The sequence below is a fragment of the Equus caballus genome, chromosome 1 (genome assembly GCF_041296265.1).
Source record: "Equus caballus isolate H_3958 breed thoroughbred chromosome 1, TB-T2T, whole genome shotgun sequence".
Classification (NCBI taxonomy): domain Eukaryota; kingdom Metazoa; phylum Chordata; class Mammalia; order Perissodactyla; family Equidae; genus Equus; species Equus caballus.
The window spans coordinates 165,821,807-165,839,664 of NC_091684.1; the positions used below are offsets into that span (position 1 = coordinate 165,821,807).

The 17,858-nt window shown below is 38.5% G+C and overlaps 1 long non-coding RNA gene across 1 annotated transcript in view; it reads left to right on the top strand.

Annotated features, from left to right (window-relative positions):
* The window catches only part of LOC111768345 (uncharacterized), a 90,788-nt gene extending 73,541 nt beyond the window's left edge, over nt 1-17,247 (top strand). The window contains exon 4 of the long non-coding RNA XR_002800618.2: nt 16,119-17,247. This is a non-coding gene — a long non-coding RNA (uncharacterized lncRNA). The remainder of the gene's footprint in view (nt 1-16,118) is intronic.
* The last annotated feature ends 611 nt before the right edge of the window (nt 17,248-17,858 follow it).

A 17,858-nucleotide genomic window follows, 5' to 3' on the forward strand; every position in this document is an offset into this window, starting at 1 on the left:
ATTAATAATAAAAATCCTCTTTTGTAAAAGATTATCATTGCAGAGCAAATGGAGCAGACCTTCCCTATCCTCCTGCATTTAATATTCTCATTTTTTCCCTGAAACTTTGATGGAGAGGCAATGAGAATATCTTTGTTTTATTAACTTATTAAGAGGCACATTTATAGAACTCGTGCACTATATTGATTCCGAAAGCTGCGGTGCGGCTAAGAGCCAATAATCACAGAAGAGCAGGACGATTCAATTTGTTATCCCAGAATGTTTCTGAAACTCAGTGGAGCCCAAATTTCCACCCAATTCAGAAAGCCTGGTTATTTAACTTTTCTAAGCCTCAATTTGTTCATCTGTAAAATAGAGGTAATAACCAAAGTCTGCCTCTGGGTGTTGTGAGGAGCTCAGGAGCTGATGAAAACATTGCACCTCACACAATGCCTGCCTATAGTAGAGAGAGTGAGTTAGGGTTAGTATTATGGTTATTATTATCATTACCTCTTGTGGTGCAGGACTCAAATAAAGATGTATGCATTTCATTAGTCCTTTGCCTAACTGGTTATGCAACTTTTCAATAAAAATATTTTCATATCAGCTGAAAGTGGAACATGAACTTACTGCTCAAGCACTTTTTAGCCCAAAACTGCCTCACCAAGCTACCATCAAACCAGCTAGAATAGGTGGGCTACTACCATACAAGATAAAGCACCTAGACTCTAGCCTGGAGTTACTCCAAGCTCATAGCAGCTGGGCTTGACGACAGGATTTACAAAAGCACTTGGTGCCGCTTCTGTTGAACCGTGCCAAAGCATTTTGAACTTTTTCTTCATAATTCAGATTTTGTCATAGATTTTGCCACCTTCATTTCCTCCACATTGGATCATTGCATCATATTTTAAGAAGAAAAAAAATCTTTAAAAACTATCCACATACCTTAGCTGGAACATACGAGACTATTTGCTTTATAGCATTATTTGCACAGAATATATGTAGCATTTTATTTATTTTGTCAACCAGGACTACTTTTTGATTTCCCGAGAAAATTGAATGTGCTACCTTTAGTTTATAAATATGGTTGAAGCCTTTGTATATATATGTATACAAACTACATCTTCATTTGTATATTTGAAGAGTTCGGTTAATAGGTGCTCCTCAAAAACCAACTCTAAAGCTAAACTTTGGGGCTGATGGTGGCTCAGTTTCTTCTTGCAATTCTTGGCTTCTTAATATCTCTGCCACCCTTGGTTCAGGAAAACAATTGACATTATAGGGCGTTTCAACTTGGTGGACAATGGACACACTGTTAAGCTTTTTCTGCCCTAAAATGTGAAAAGCAAACTATCTAAACAATAGGGATTAACTACACAAGTTAGCTGCTCTTCACTTCACTCTATCCCCAGTTCCCTTTCCTGATTTTAAAACATGCAAGCAATTTTTCTTCAATTTAAAAACACTCAGGAATAGCCTCTTCTCCTTCATTATTTCTCAAATTTTCCAAGGGAAAATGAAATCCATTCCAGGGGTTACATATGTAGAAGAGTAAAATAAGACCCGACAAATTAAAAGTCCCCGTAGGGTGCAGAAGCTAACAGCTGTAAGGAGCAGAGGCCTGCCAGAAGGCAGTGACTCCGGAATGCATTCTTATTCTGTAGACTAATGGCACTTCAGCAGACTGGAGGAGAGTGTTTTGAGCCCTTTCCATCACTAGAAACTGTTAAAATGGGTTATTGTCTCTCTAGTTATTATAGAGGTGGTTTAGAAAAAGCTAACCTGGAAGGGGCAAGATGTCTTTCACCAAAGGTTTCCAGCATCCCAATCAAACCCATTACCACGGGGCTGTGAAAGCACCACCTTTTCATCACTACCTTCGCAGCTGTAGTTGTGCTGTTGTTATTGTTTAATCTCTCTGTATTCAGCCTGCTATAATCACCATAATTCACCCTAATGTTATATGATTAGCAACCTCTGTTGTGGTGAGAATTAAACACCACTCACATAGCGCCTGTGACCTTTCACCCTTGGTGGAATGGGCCAGGGTTGCTTGGCTGAGAGACAAAAGGCAGAAACTCACACAGTGCCACCTGCACTCTCTCAGGCTGGGGGAATGAATGGAAAATTTCACTTTCCAACTGTTGTGTTGATCCCTCAGCAGTCGTATTACGAAAGTGCAATTCCTCCACCACCCTCAAGAAGCCAATTTATTCTCATCCTGGGAAGATTTCAAGAAGATTTTGTAAAGTATTGCTGTAGTACCTTAACACAGAAGGCCAAGTAATGTTTTTAATAGAAAGATAGTAGTTCTTAAATTTCATTTGCAACATCATCAGTAGATTAACTGCAATATTGAACATATTAAGAAGAGGTTTGGGGAATTTGATGCCTCTTTGTCTTAGACTAAAGTCAGTACAGATACGACAAGTCATCTCAATGACAACAATTGGCAAGAATGTACAAATAACTAACCATCCTCTTTATCTAAAAGGACTACGTTTCCTTTGATGCTGGCGTCCTAAGTCATGTCGAACATTGTTAATCGTAGACACTGTAGGAAACTGTTATTTAATTCACACATCTTTCAAATCTTAGAAAGAATTAGTCAGAATTAGAAAATTACTTCCTGACAACTAATATGGCAGGGTGAAAAGTGGTAAATTTTAAAATATATGAAAAAATAGGCATTTATAGAATGTTGCTATTTACCACGGCTATACCTTTAACCAGATTGACAATACATAGCATGACAAGTTTAATTTTCTTTAGCACAGTGCAAATTCTCCGCATTTTTCCTAATTACCACTTCCTACAAGTCAGCGCAAATAGAAATAGATTCAGTTGGTTCAGCTCAATTTCCACAGCTTGACAGGCATTGATATCAAAATTAATTCTAAAACGAAACTTCATAAAAGAAAATTCTATTTGACAAAAGAACGATTGGGTTTGAATCACAGTTGCATTTGCATTGTGAAGTCCCATTTTTATTTTTATTGTATATAAAATAATGCCGAAGGAGAGATTGAATATCCAGAGAGAGTTCATTTGAGGCATCCTGATAGTATCTGCCATATGCAAGGAGAGCAGAAGCCGTTTTTATGACATCTTCAGAACTTGAAGATTGAATTACAGTTTTAGTAATCATCAGTTCCCCTTCCCCGGTGTCGCTTTTTGGTAATATATTGCATAGAAAAGACTTATGGTTCCAGTTTTATAAGCTTGCAATAAAAATATAACAACTGTTGTATTAAATTATTTAAGTTGTAAACCATTGTGAAAAAGGAGAAAAAGTTTTCTCGACATGGAGGCTGAAAACCTGATTATAATGGAGAGCAAAACGTATTATGCTGATTATCCCAAGTTATTCCCAAGTTTAGCATATTGCAAATCTTCAAGCTATCTTTCGAATCAAGGTCTGGGTATATAGCGTTCTTTTATTTGTTGCTTATTTAGAACTAGCCATGGCAAGAGAAAAATGGAACCTATGTGGTTCCGGGTTACCAATTTATTTTAGCAGAGCCAAGAGCACAAAGAAAGGAATAAGAGTAATATAGAAAGACTTAAGGTTAAGTAAAAGATGCTAACTGAAAGAAACCTAAATATTCAATGACTACAATCTTCCAGAGCAATATAGACTCTAGAGATTATCTAGTCTTTCCAGAAATTTTTTTCTATTTTATATTGGTTTTATGGTCACTCAGGACCTCTACTTTCTAGCATACTATGCGATTCTGCTGTGGTGTACAAATTTTGCTGTGGGTTAAGATATATTCTCTTCTCCAGTATTCCTCCAGGGGTGTATTAGGTCTTCCCTTCCCAATGCCAGACTTCTTGCAGAACTTTCTGTCCATCAGTACCTGCTTTCCCTTGCTTTTATAAGCCCCACTCAGAAATCTAGGAGCATTCTCTGTCTTGGTCAGAATGTTGGCATTCCATGCTTTTGCACTCCCACACTCCTCTGCCTCCACAATTGCTGGATTGAAACATAGCTCAAATCAGTCTCACACACGCACACTTCTTGGCCACCCAGAAGAAAAAAGGGGTCCACTTGACTAAATAATCAGATTTTATTTCTCTAAAGGCAATTAGAATAAAGAAGCCATATATTTCCACCTGGTAAATCAATCTAAACAGAGGATGCACAGTAACTGTGGGTTGATTGAGCCTTATTGTTGTTCATATCAATAATTCTGGCATGCTTACCTGCTCTCTCTCACCTAGACTCAAAAGCAGCAAGCTGGCCATATTCTCACTTTGACGGTGATGATAATAATAATGTAACTTACATGTCCCGGGCACTATTGTTAACTTGTTTAATCCTCACAACATCCCAATTATTATTCTGATTCTACAGGTGAAGACATTTAAGTCTTGATCAAAATCACATAGCTAAAAAGTATCAGAATCATGATTCAAATTAAGCACATGGCATTCACGTGCTTACCAACTATACTAAGCTGGAATGATTCAATCTCTGTCATCATCACCAAAAGGAAAGAGTAGGATTGAAAAGAAGTGTGAGAGACCAGGTGTACCTCTCTTGTTTCTACTGTTCACTCATTCGTCATACATTTGTTGAGTGCAGGTAATGTGCCAGAATCTATCCTTAGTCTGAGGATGTAAAGATGAACAACATATGGTCACTACCTTCACTCACCATTGGAAAGAAAACCCAGGTAAACAACTGCAGTTCAGTATGATGTTGTAATTGAAATGCATACAAGATACTGTGAGAGCATCGGGAAGAAAATAAAGCCCAAGGAATTCAATGCTTTCACTTGACTTATTGACAGCCTATCTCCAGGAGAAGAGTAGATCCTCTAGGGGAGAATCCAGAACAGCTTCATCTTCACTAAAGAAGTTTTATGAAAGTAACTGTCTGCTTTTCCCTCCCTGGACTAAGAAAGAAAACACTTAGCTAGGTCAACTCCATTCATTTACTTGAAATCAGAGGATCTTCCTTATTCCTTCCACACCTACAGCTATATGAGCCAGGAGCTCTCAGATCAGTTTGGAGCAACTTGTGTCAGCAATCTGGAATTAGAAGATAACTCTCTTGGGCTACTTCCCTGACATCTGGAATCCCTGAAGATATATTGCTTCGTTTAATTAGAACCTTATATACCTTCGCTTCCAGCTCCACAGCAGTGAGATTTGAAATTAAGGAGCCATAGACATATGGATAACTAGTAACAAAACTACCAATACCTTTGGCCACCCCTAATGCATGATGTCTATCATCAAGACATTCTACCAAGTTGGCTTCACTGCCAGTACATGGCCCAGTAGTAGAGAACCATGCTATTACCTCCACAACATCCAAAGATAACTATAAACTCCCTCTGAGAATACTTCAGAAAGTACAGATGCTTCCCATTCTTCATATTATTAAGATACTTGAACTTGAGTTCACAGTATAGCAGTCAGTATAGGTACTAGTCACTATGTTTGGTTTCCTCGACATATGGTTTTATAGGAGAACCAGAATTTGAAAACACCCTAGTAACAAAGGCAGCAAAACTTCATGAATGATCCAGGATAGCTAAAATCTCTCTCGTTTTATTCTGAATAACCAAGGTTCTTTCCCCTTTAGCTAAGAATGGCTACTATCTTTGTAATAAAAGTCTATTAATTTTTCTACCAAGACAGGAAAGAAACAAGGTGTTTGGCCCCTGGCAACAAAATCTATGGGACTACAACTCAAAAGATCTTAAAAACAAAGTTACCTTATTGACCTTGAATAAAGGAAGTTATTAGGAGCTTCAGCCAGACTGAGGGCTTAAGGGACGAGGATCTTCAGAGGGTTTCTTTGAGCCAGTGATGAGATCAGGGAGCCAAAGATGAGGGCATAAGTACCACCCAGCAGATTACTGTGGACGCCCAGGTTGGGATTCAAAGCCTCCTAAAGACTATGAGCAAGTGAAGGATGGTCATCTAACCAAGAACTGCAGGGAACAGTATTTCCTCAGGAAAGCCGCCTCACTGTCGAGGACCTGGACCTGGAGCTTTTCTGTCATGAGAAAAGATAGCATTATAACCTGCACTTTAGAAAAGACCTGAAAGGCAAACAAAGGAAGGAGATACACATACGTATAATCTCTAGAAAAGAAACATTTTCACAGTTTATTGTACAAAGAAAAGAATATATAATAGCTTGGGGCAACCAATCAGAGATCAACTAGTTTAGTTTGTAGGAAAATGTCATGCAGAGATAAATATTCGATCACTAGATACAGCAGCCCTGAAGATAGCAGCCGTTATTTCTTACCATAGGAGATTATAAATATGCACATATCTATGAATAATAACTAGGACTGCTGATGGTACAATAACCTCTCCCCTTACATATACCCTTAGACAGTAAGTGATAGAGTCTTTGACTATAAGGGACAATGAATCTATGCAAGGGACTTAGTTGAAAGTACTGGTTTGTTGCCCATCAGCTGTCAAATAGGCCTCTCAAAACTCATAAGTATTGGAAACAGTGACCTGGGGGTGAAAGGCTCGTAGCCCAGAAACTGATCCCTTGAGCCATCTAGGTCTCAATCCCCGATGATTTTGATTAATCCATGCTGACAAACCAGATTTGGATCAATAGAAATTATCTGTAACAAGAAACTAATTGTGTATTTAGTAAGTTCAGTGCAATTTTTGGTGGCTTTAAATTTATATGGAAAAGACCCTATTGACTTTTCAAATCAAAATTCATGCCACTTTAAGGTAATGTTGCCTTGGGTTATAAGAAAATATGATGTTCTACCTTCTCTCTTGGGTAATGTATGGTCCGAGGGCATCTAATCTCCTTACTCTTAAACTGTGAATTTTCTTTAATTGTTATTTATGGCGGCTTTAGATCTATTTACATAATGTAAAAAAGTGCAGAACATGTGGCTCTCATATTACTTTCATACACCATCCCTGTTTAAATGAAGCAGCAAATCACAGCCAATTTCAAGCCACGTTACTATCTCAGCTTAAATTATGCAGTGGCTTAGAATAGTAAAAAGATGTCCCTATAGTTGCATCATCTTCAGGAGACAGGAGACCTCAGGTGTTCGAGAGCGGCTGAGAGGCCAAGTAGATGAACCAACGAACCAGTGTGGAATTTATATTGTACTTTTCACACAGGAAGATTATCTAGGCCTTCAGTACATCTATACGTGAATCCATGTGTGACGTCTAACTCTTTTCACTTAATTTCCTTACGGACCATTTTTCTGGAAAGGAAGATGAGAAATTTCAGCCAACCACAAATGGACTGAGACCCGCCAATCTCATTTCACATTGAGAGAGTGTCCCAGACAGAGTTTGAAACCAAGCTACAAAGGTGAAAAAAAGAAAATGCTATTAGAGCTAAACAGATGGTCCTTCATAGGAGCTATGTCATCAGCTAAACTGGGTTTGTCTTGGTAGCTAGGAGCAAGCCTTGCCTCATAATTCTTTGCAACTTAATATTACTAAAATCCTCTTTTTTAGCAGAAACTGGTAATATATCTAATAGAAGGGCCTTACTAATGATTTCACTCTCAAGGAGGAAAAAAGTCTAAAGGCCACGGCTTGAGGTCACAGGTCTGTGAGGGAATGCTAAAAGGTGTGTACTTTATCAAATGCAGGAACTACAAGAAGCCTTCACCTCTTAACCAGGTTGCTCTTTTTGAGGCCAAAAACAAAACTGTTCAAACCATTCTTTGCCTTAAATGGATACAAACCCTTCTGAGTATTCACTATAATCCTCTAGCATTCCTGCATTAGTTATATTAAGGATTTTAAATAGACTATTAATGTTCATTCTGAATAGTTGTACCGCTGTCCCAAGCATACGTCGGGCAATAGGTGAAAGGGCAAAGAGCCCTTGTTTAATAGAATTTACATGCTGTGTGAGTCTAAATTGTTTAGCTGCCTGGTAGAATTTTTGTAAAGCCTAGAATAAATATCCATAAACTTAACAGATACGAAGGAGAACTAAAAAGCTGCTTGTTTTATTTCTTCAAAGGTCACACTTTTTTTCCCATGACACAACAGTAAATAGCATGATAAAATGCCTTCAATATATCATAAATTATGGAAAATAACCATTGGCTTTTAAGGATAGTTTGAGATATAAATACTTTGAGATTAATGTTGTAGATGCTCTTCAAATATGAGTGAAAAATAGTGCCAAACTCATCATTGTTCAAATAAACAATGAATGTGATATAAATTAAAAATTATAATGATGTTAGTCAGACTTAGGAAAAAGTAGTTCTAGAACAGTCCAATTTGCTCATAAAATAGATTGGGTTGAGATCGTACAAATTTGAAAACCACTGGTGGTGGACCCAATACCACTATTAATATATCTGAAAATCTGTTCGATTTTGTCCTCTGGATGTCTCCAGATTATAAATTGCCTAGTTCAATGGCCCCACCTTATAGATTCAAGTAACCCCTCAGCTCACTAATGTATTTAACAACTATCCTATATCATTTAAAAGAAATAAAGGAGTAGAAGCAACTTTAAAAAGACAGAAGACAGTATCCTAGACCCTGTTCAAGAATAAATACCTATTCTCCAATCTACACGTCCAGCCCTGACTCGTCACAAAGCCCCATTCTTGTGTGTCATCTATGTATAGCGTCTCTCCAGGTGAATTTTCCTCAATGTCTCAAACATTATAAACCGGGAGTAAGCAATCTATGATCCACAGCCAACTCTTGCCAGCTGCCTGTTTTTGTAAGTTTTATTGAAACTCAGCTACACATATTCACTTACATATTGTCTGTGGCTCCTTTTGCCCTACAATGACAGAGTTGCATAGTAGCAACAGAGACCATGCAGCCCACAAAGCAAAAAATATTTACTACCTGGCCCTTTACAGAAAAAAATTGTCAACCCATTTTAAACACAAAAGAGAACTGAGGATCTTTTCCCAAAAATGTGTGCCGCTTCTCAGTTCCTACTATTACAACGCTAATTTGGGAGCTTATCATGACACGTTCATACTATTGCAGAGCCTCCATTCTACTTATATATTACTGCATAACAGAATACTCCAAAACTTAGTGACTTAAAACAACCATCGTTGCATTATGTTTCATGATTTTGTGGATGAGAAATGTGAGCAAGGCTCAGCTGAGTGATTGTTCTGCTCCGTATGGCATTAATGAGAGTCACTCAACTGGAATTTATCTGGCAGCTGGCCTGTCTGGAGGGCTCAAGGCAGCTCACTCACATGTCTGGTGCCTTGGTGAGGACAGTTCAACAACTGGATTCACCTGGGCCCTTTGTCTGCCCTGTAGTTCAGGGTCTTTCCACATGACCACTTCAGCAGGATGGTTGAACTACTTACATGGCAATTCAGGGTGTCAAGGTGGAATCTGCCAGTCTTCTTTTTTTGTTTTGAGGAAGACTAGCCCTGAGCTAACATCTGCACATACCTTCCTCCACTTTATATGTAGGACACCTGCCACAGCATGGCTTGACAAGTTGTGTGTAGGTCTGCACCTGGGATCCGAACTGGCGAACCCCGGACCACTGAAGCGGTACATGCGAACTTAACCACTGGGCCGGCCCCCTGCCAGTCTTCTTAAAGTCTAGTCCTGGAACTGGCACAGCATCACTTCTTCCACAGGCCAGCCCCAATTCAAGGGGAGGAATGTCCAGAAGTTGGGGCCACCTTTAATCACCTACCACCTCCTAACTTGTCTCCCTGCCTGAAATCTTTTTCCACATCTGGCCAGCTATTCCTAAAATACCAATTTTATTATGTCTGTTCTCTTCCCCAAAACCTAAAATGGCTTCCTTTTGCCTGTTTGGTCTAAACTCCTCTCCCTGGCACCAAAAACCTATTATATAATAGGGTCCTGCTGTAACAATCTCACTTTATTTTGTATTAGTCCCTTTGCTGATCATTAGCCTGCTTGCTTTTATAAATATTCCTTGCTTTCACCTACTCTGTTCTGTATCATAAGGAGATTGACCACTGCAGACTGTTTTTCCTAGCTCATTGTCAGCTTCTGTCTGGGTCAATGGGAGACACTTCCAGGAGGTTGCAGGGTGGCAGGCAGGGAGAAGCCAGGATATTTCTCTTCTTCTCTCTGCTCCATTTAGATCTCTGGCAGTAATTGCATTTTTATTCTTCCATTGTTCTAGCACCCACTGGGTAGGCCTTCTCTAGTTCCATCTCCATGGGCTGGCCCTGGTCCCTGAGCTCCAGAAAATCTTTTCCCTTGTCCTTCCAACCCAAGGATTGTTGGCATCTTCCTGAGGTTGTTAATCTCTAAATTAGCCACAAGATCTCCTGTTTGTCATTTCGGGTCTTCATCACCAGTAATATCAATTCCCTCTGTTAAATTCCTCCTGTGCTAAACTCTTAATATGGCTTCTATTCTCCTGATTAGACCCCAAGTGATACAGCCCTCAACACAAAGCATCCACTCAAGGCAGGGCATTTTCCTACCTGGACCTCAGCCCCCATGCGCCTGTCATGATATTTTTGACCTGGACATCTGGCCTCATTCTTAAAAGCCCAGCTCAAGCTCCATCTTCCTTAGAAAGCCTTTCAACATCACCCATCCATCCTTCCTTGGTGACTTCCACTGTGTATATCTTTCCAGTTCGTGACTTCACTGAGGATGCCTGTGCTTGTTTCCTGTTCCCCAGAGTTTCCAGCACAGTGTCAGTGCACTCTAAGCACTCAATAAATGTTTAATAGGCTTTAACTTATGACTTCTTTGTTTCAATATAATATCTTCTAGGTCTGACTAATTTCTGTTAGTCAGACAGTCTGCACTCCTGAACAGCTTCCCAAGTGAATTTAGGAGTGCTTTCTGTCTAGTGCTACTATTACCTTTCAGCAGCCTGGATGAACATGTTATTATAACGGACAGAGAGAGACAGAGTCATTAGAGTTGGGGCGAGGACACGGTATAACTCAGTATCCTATATGAAGTAGATATCAAATAAATATTAAATGAAGAGGATAAGCCCACATCATGACTGATGGATTTGTGTGGAGAGGCCAATGAATGATATTTTTAAACATGACTCAGTCCTGCAGACATTTTTATAAAGTATAATTAATTCTGGTATTAAAGAACAAATATAATTGACTTCATATCTCTTTAAATAAAATCGTAATAAAGGGGGGGAAGTTCCATAGAAAAGATGAAGTATAATTAGCTAATTTAAGATTTAATCTCTTAACTGTCTCACGTTTCTTATACCCTGCGTCCATATTTTGTTTACTTTGTTTCCCTGGCACCTTAACAATGCTGAAGCATGAAGCGTGTTCAATAAATATCTTAATTGTTTGAAGCTATCTACCTGCCATGCTAGTACTCATCTGCTGTAAAAGTATTTCAAACAGATGATGTTCCTGCCTTCTAGTTGCGAAATTGTCTTAAGAAAGATACTGTTTTAGGGCCGGCCCCGTGGTCGAGTGGTTAAGTGAGCGCACTCCGCTTCAGCGGCCCAGGGTTTTGCTGGTTCAGATCCTGGGCACAGATATGACACCGCTAGTCAGGCCACGCTGAGGCAGCGTCCCACATAGCACAACCAGCAGGATCCACAACTAGAATATACAACTATGTACTGAGGGGATTTGGGGAGAAAAAAGCAGAAAGAAAAAAAAAAGAAGATTGGCAACAGTTGTTAGCTCACGTACCAAACTTTAAAAAAAAGAGAGAGAGACTATTTTAGGCAAAATTGTTCCAATTAAGGGGTTATATTTTGCAAAAAGAATTAAAAATAAGAAAGTTTGCTGTGGTATTTACTGCTTTTGAACCAAAAAAGTGTATGTATTTTGGACTGGAACATGGCCCAGTTTGTGTTCTTAAGATCCAGTATTACCTAACTCAGCTTCTGGTATCCAATATGACATCAGAAGGAGCCTTGCCTTCTCTTGCAGAGAAGCCTAATGGCTGGCTAATTTTGAAAATGCATTTCTTCCCTGCTGCTGTTCTTAAGCACAGAGACAGTCATGTGAATGCTTTGCGAAAAAGGCCTCAAGCCTTCTCGTTTCACCTTTTCACTGCACTGCCGATCATTTAGAGGGCAGACTTGACCTAGACAGCTTTAATTAAACTGTACCAAGGACGCAGATAGATGTCAATGGAAATGATCCATAACATGAGGCTAAGCATGTATTTAACAGTGTTCCGTCCACTTCAATCACCTTCTAGCATTTCAGGGGCTTTATATTCATGTAGCAAAGACTGAATGTGTGTATGTGTTTTTTTTTAATCCATCCCATTAGTGGCCATATGCTTGAGCTTCAGTGGATACAAGAACTGTCTGCAATCTGCCAGGGATTTACGGACATCAATAATTTGTGAATAGTCATGTCGGTACTGGTCGAAGGGTTAAGTGCTCTGCACACCAGGGGCACCTCTTTTGGGATTTGAACTCTTAGTTGACTGTTAGGAACCTTATCCCCTGTGAGGCTTCCTGCTACATGCTGCTTGTCAGATGCATCCAGCTGTAGCTGGGAAGCATTATTAGCTGTGGGATTTAAAGATCTGTGTTAAGTACTGATAGAATGGTGTCTTTGAGTTAAAAGGCAGGGAGAGGATATTGTGGCAACCTCAAGGAGGTTTTAATGTTCCATGTTAAGCATATGTTCTCTCCTTTTTCCTATTCTTTCATATGTTCCTTGCAAATAGATAACACAATAGCCTTTTGAAAAAGAGTTTATATTTAACATTTGTTCCTACAACTTGCTGATAGATTAGATTGCCTCAGCCAAAGTGAAAAGATAAATGTCTCCTTAAAATAAGAGCAATTTTGGCATGAAAAGCTTTTCTTCCCATTCCCCTACCCAGAGGGTGAGGAACAGCTAACATGAATGATTTTCGAAGTTTAACTCATTTTACTGGTTGCATAAAGATTTCTCTAATATAGTTGTTTTAATACCAACAGCAACAGAGATCATATAAAAACTTCTGCTTTATGTGCTAGCCTATAACTTCATGTACACCCGAGCTTTGTCTGCCTTGCTCACTATTGTAGTCCTTGCACTTGCACAGTGCCTGGCAGATAGTACTTGATAAATGCTTGCTGGATGAATGGATGGATGGATGGATGGATGGAGGGAAGAAAGCGGAGAGGGGGAATTTGAGGTGGGGGCGGGGACATGGGAAAACAGTTTTGTCAGTCTGAACTGCATGCAAGTAGTTGCTCTCTAGTATTTTCTAGAAGCTGTTTTTGGATCTGGGAGTGGATGTTTAGCAATAAAATGTGTTTCAACAGTTTTAATGGGTATGGATTTCAGAGCTAACTTACATTATTATGACCTCTTAGTAATAGTAGCACTTAGTTTCCTTGTTGGATAAATGATAGGAATAATTATGTTGTGATGACAGGTTTCCATGAGATTACTTTTTTCTACCACATATCTAGACGTGGTTTTGTTTTAATATGACTGAATACTCCCATAGTAAGTGTACTGTGGTTTCATTAAGGAGGGTAACGATTATTAAGCAGAGGGATCTTTAGTCTTTCTCTCTTTGAATATCTAACTGATCTTAAAGATAAAGACAGCTTGTCTAGTTGGCAGTTGATAGTCTATATGTGTTTGTTTCCAGTAATTCCAGCCTTGTTACCCTGGAGTAGTTTTACCCATCCCTTAATTGTCCCTAGCTGATGTCTAGAAGGTCTTTTTAAACTTCTTAACTGCACAATGAGGCCTCAGTGGACACCTAGATTGTGTCTGCTTGGGAAAATGCCAAGCACTAATGAGTATTTTGTTTAATGTAATGGAAACTGAAAGCGCACGGCTTCTTCCTTGACTGATCAATGCCGACTTCTGTTGTTTGAATGTATCTATACATTCTAAATTCTAGAAGAAAGGTCACAAGAGGGCAGAGCACTTAGTGTCTGCCCAGGAAGAACTTGAAGACTCAGAAGTTGTGTTTATATGGGGCTCAGTATAGTAGAAGTACCTGAGTGCATACTTTCATCCCTCCCCCCTATGTTAGATATGGCATCCTTTCTTTCAAATCCCGTAATCTTAAGCTTTTTCATGTCAATTTGAAAAAATAACAATAAGGGAATGAATTATGTTGTTAAATTCTAGGCCAGGCAATATATACATCTATGTCATTATTTATTTCGCCATGATTTTATTATTATAAAATATTTGGTATATATTATATTTACTTTACTATTTGCTTTTTTCCAAGTTCAAATCCAAAGTGTCCAACACAAAGTTTAAAATAAATAATTAAAACCCTATTTCTTAGTTACAATAAAAAGTCAGATTTGCTGAAAAGACAAACCTTAAGCAATTCAGTAGGCCAACATGATCAAGTATGTTTGAGTGAAGAATAATGAGTTCCATGTGGTACTAATGCTCTACACGCAGCTAAGTGGAAAGGGTAGAGGGTGTTTCTGAGATTTCATTGAACCATATCTGGTTGAATAGATACAGAGCTCTGTTTAGTAGTACTTATAATTTATAGCCTACTTGAATGTGCTAGGTAATTTTCAAAAGTAAAGATTTCAAGCCATTTTAAAACTCAAAAGAGATTTACCTCTCATCTAGAGCTTCCTGGGTTTAGAAATTTCATAAAAGGTCTGTGTAGATTGTAAGAAAAGATGGGTTTTGAAGCAGGAGAACAGAAATAATTTAATTTCTCGACTTTGAGTATAATGACTCACTTTCTCTTCATTTATTTCCAAGCCATCCCCTCCTTCAATCATACTATCTCATGCCTTTGGAGACTCTGGAACTATGCAAGCCTCCCCAAATTAGAGTTTATAAAAAACCTTGCCTGACCCTTAATAGCTGCTACTTCACCGAAACACTGCAAGACCTAAACTAAGTTGCTTATTACACCAAACATGAAGTCCCTTGACCCTTAAGGTTCAATATTGATCAGCCCTACTTCTGTCAATACTCACCTCTAGTGTCAACGATTTACAATGTGGAATAAATTCAGGAAGGGATAGTCTTCTTAACCCACAGACGTTCAAAATATTTAATTCATATGCATTAAAATTTTTATCCAGTTAAATAATTTGCTTATTTCTTCCATATTCTTAATTAGCTATCGGAGATTAGACATCATTGTGAGTAGATCATTAAATGTCCTCACAATAGGAAGTTAGCTATAAATGATCACTACATTGGGTATAGAATTCTGGTAAAAAATCTTCACTGATAAAATGTTACTCTAAAGGAGACTTTTAAAGCAAATGTACTTCAAATTCAAGAAAAGTGGCTGAGCTATTTTTTAATCCTGAGACCATGGGGAGAAGGAGGGAATGCTTTTAAAAAGAATATTCAAGTGCTGCTTTGCCCTTGGATAATGCAATAACAGGTTCATTTTTTAAGCTGTGGTATTTTTCAGATTGTCAAATATGTATCAAAGAGTTATTCTCTTGGCAAATTTTATGAATTTCAGCTCTGTTTTCTTGACAATTTAAAATTCAATTATCCAATTATAACTAAAGGTCATTAGTCTAATGTGGCAACTTTGTGACAGTTTTAGTTAGAAGAGAATTTCTCGGTTTAGAGAGGAAATTCTACCATATGAGAAATTTTTATTGTACTTAGAAGTTGGATGATATTTGAAAAGATTTATGTTTTCTTCTTGTGCGTTTATTATTTATTAATAAAAATATACACTTAATATTTCTTCCAACCCCATATTTATAATGTACAGCAGTATCCCATGCTTCACTTCTATGATTAACATCATCAAATTAACAGCAAATGCCTTCTGATATTGCTGGGTTTTATCATCATTAAATTTTGTCTTAAATGTTTCTTTAGGGTTGCTTTCATTTGTTTTATCTTAAATAACCTTAACCTGATCATCATTTCCAGATCTAGGGAAAGGCATTTTCATTTCAATCATGTTACAAGTAGAATTTCTGCTAAGATGAAAAATTGGAGACCTGGAAAATATTTTAACGTTAGTCCCATTTGGTGTGATAACAGAGAACTTCTCAGGCAAAACATACCACAGAACCAGACACAATGGGTGCTAGATATCAGACCCGTACAAGATACAAGAGTCCTTATGCCTGTCTCACCCCCAAAGAAATGGACTTTGCAGTGGTAGATAAATATATTCAACAACTATTGCTTGTGCATCTGCTCTGTGCAAGGTCAACACTGAAAACTCACCATTGTTCTATTTTTGCCTTTTAGAGTTCCAGACATTGCTGGAAACAAAGGTGGACAAGATGGCACCCACACTGGTTCTGGTACCGTGACCCATTTACCTAGAGGAGAAATCCTCCCTGTGGCATGCTGGCTGAGAACTTAGACCACCAAACAAGAACTCCAGCACTCTGCTTGAGGAGTAAGCTCTTCACACTGTTCTCAGCAACGTTCTGAAGTGTCTTGTCTCACTTGTGCAAAGCTGGCCTCAGGATTTTAATACTGCGGTTCACTTGCTAAGCAATGAGACCCAAAATAAACTTTTCTACCCAGATATAAGCATACGTTTTGCTTCAAGGGTTCAAAAATATTCCCTATCAACACAAACTCCCTGAACTTTTAGCTCCCTGTTAGATCTGTCTTCTGAGCCACTGGCTGAAACTTGTAAATGGATTGGTTTTTCTGATACTGTGGTTTATCAGTTATGTAAGTATCATCATTTCTTATCCACTGACCAGAGAGGTTGTACTTGTAGATGAGAGTTGTATCTGGCATTCTATATAGCGTCCCTATCAACTCACTTTTGAGGCCCAGCATTTAGCAGAGAATGTTCTTTTCTACATAGCAGGTTGTTATTTTCATCCACTATTGTGCTAAGCATGCATTTTACCTGCGTGATCTCATTTAATCCTCATGGGGGTCCTCTAACCTGGACAAGGTCATTACAAACTGGAGAACCAAGACTTGAACCCTGGTGACCTGACACCAGAGCTCTTGTTCTTAACTACCCTGTTTATACTGCTTCTCCAAGAATGGCCCTTCTATAATTGAAATTATATCGTGGATTTTTTTTAACCAATTAGAAGAGTGAATTCTAATAACGTGAAAACTAACTCTTGGTCAAAATGGAAGCTTTTTATTAGTGACCTAAAGATGGAGCTAGAGATCAGAGGCATGTGCATTTACTTCCAATCCTCAAGTGGGTAAACAGGATCAGAAAATGTGTTGGTAAAAGACTATTTCTGCCCTTTTAGACATTTAGCCCATTCTTCCACCACCTAATTGTTCGCATGCATATTCTGCAGTGTCCTTCAGCTTCCTCACCATAATCAATAGGTTTTGTGCAGCTATTTGAGTATATGTGATGAGGTTTATTTTGAATAAAGGGTGAATGTGACTTTCATTTTCCATTGTAATATATAAACGTGAATCAATAAAGTTTCCTCTTGAAACTTCTCCCAGGAATGGTATGCATTCCCAATTAATCTCATAACATGTATTTAACTATTTGGCCATATTCCATAATTGATAGACGTTATTTTCATCCAGGTACAAAAAAGGAGAGAATGGTCAGGCCAGAGAATAGGGTATACATCAACTTTTAGACACATTTTACTCACCCAGCCAATCGATGTTTTTTGAGACCCCAATACACTTTGGCTGATCTCTGTGAGTGACCATTATTGTCAGTTCTTAATAAAATTGCAAAAATGACTTGCCCTAAAAGATCCATCAAATCCTGACAAAGCTCACACAGGGTCTAGGACATCTGGGCTACCAATTACCTTTCAAGGGTGGAGGTCAGTGGAAAATCACTTAAGCCTCTGGAAAAGATGGCTTTTAAGGAGTAGTTTGGCTGATGGGACCAGGTAGACTGGGAGAGAGGAGACACGAAGTCTGGGTACATGTGTGTGATGAAAGTGAGAAAAACAGGTAAGAGCAGGAAGCAAAGAAATGTTGAGAGAATAAAAAACAACACACTTTCCTTCACTATTGCCTCCATGATGG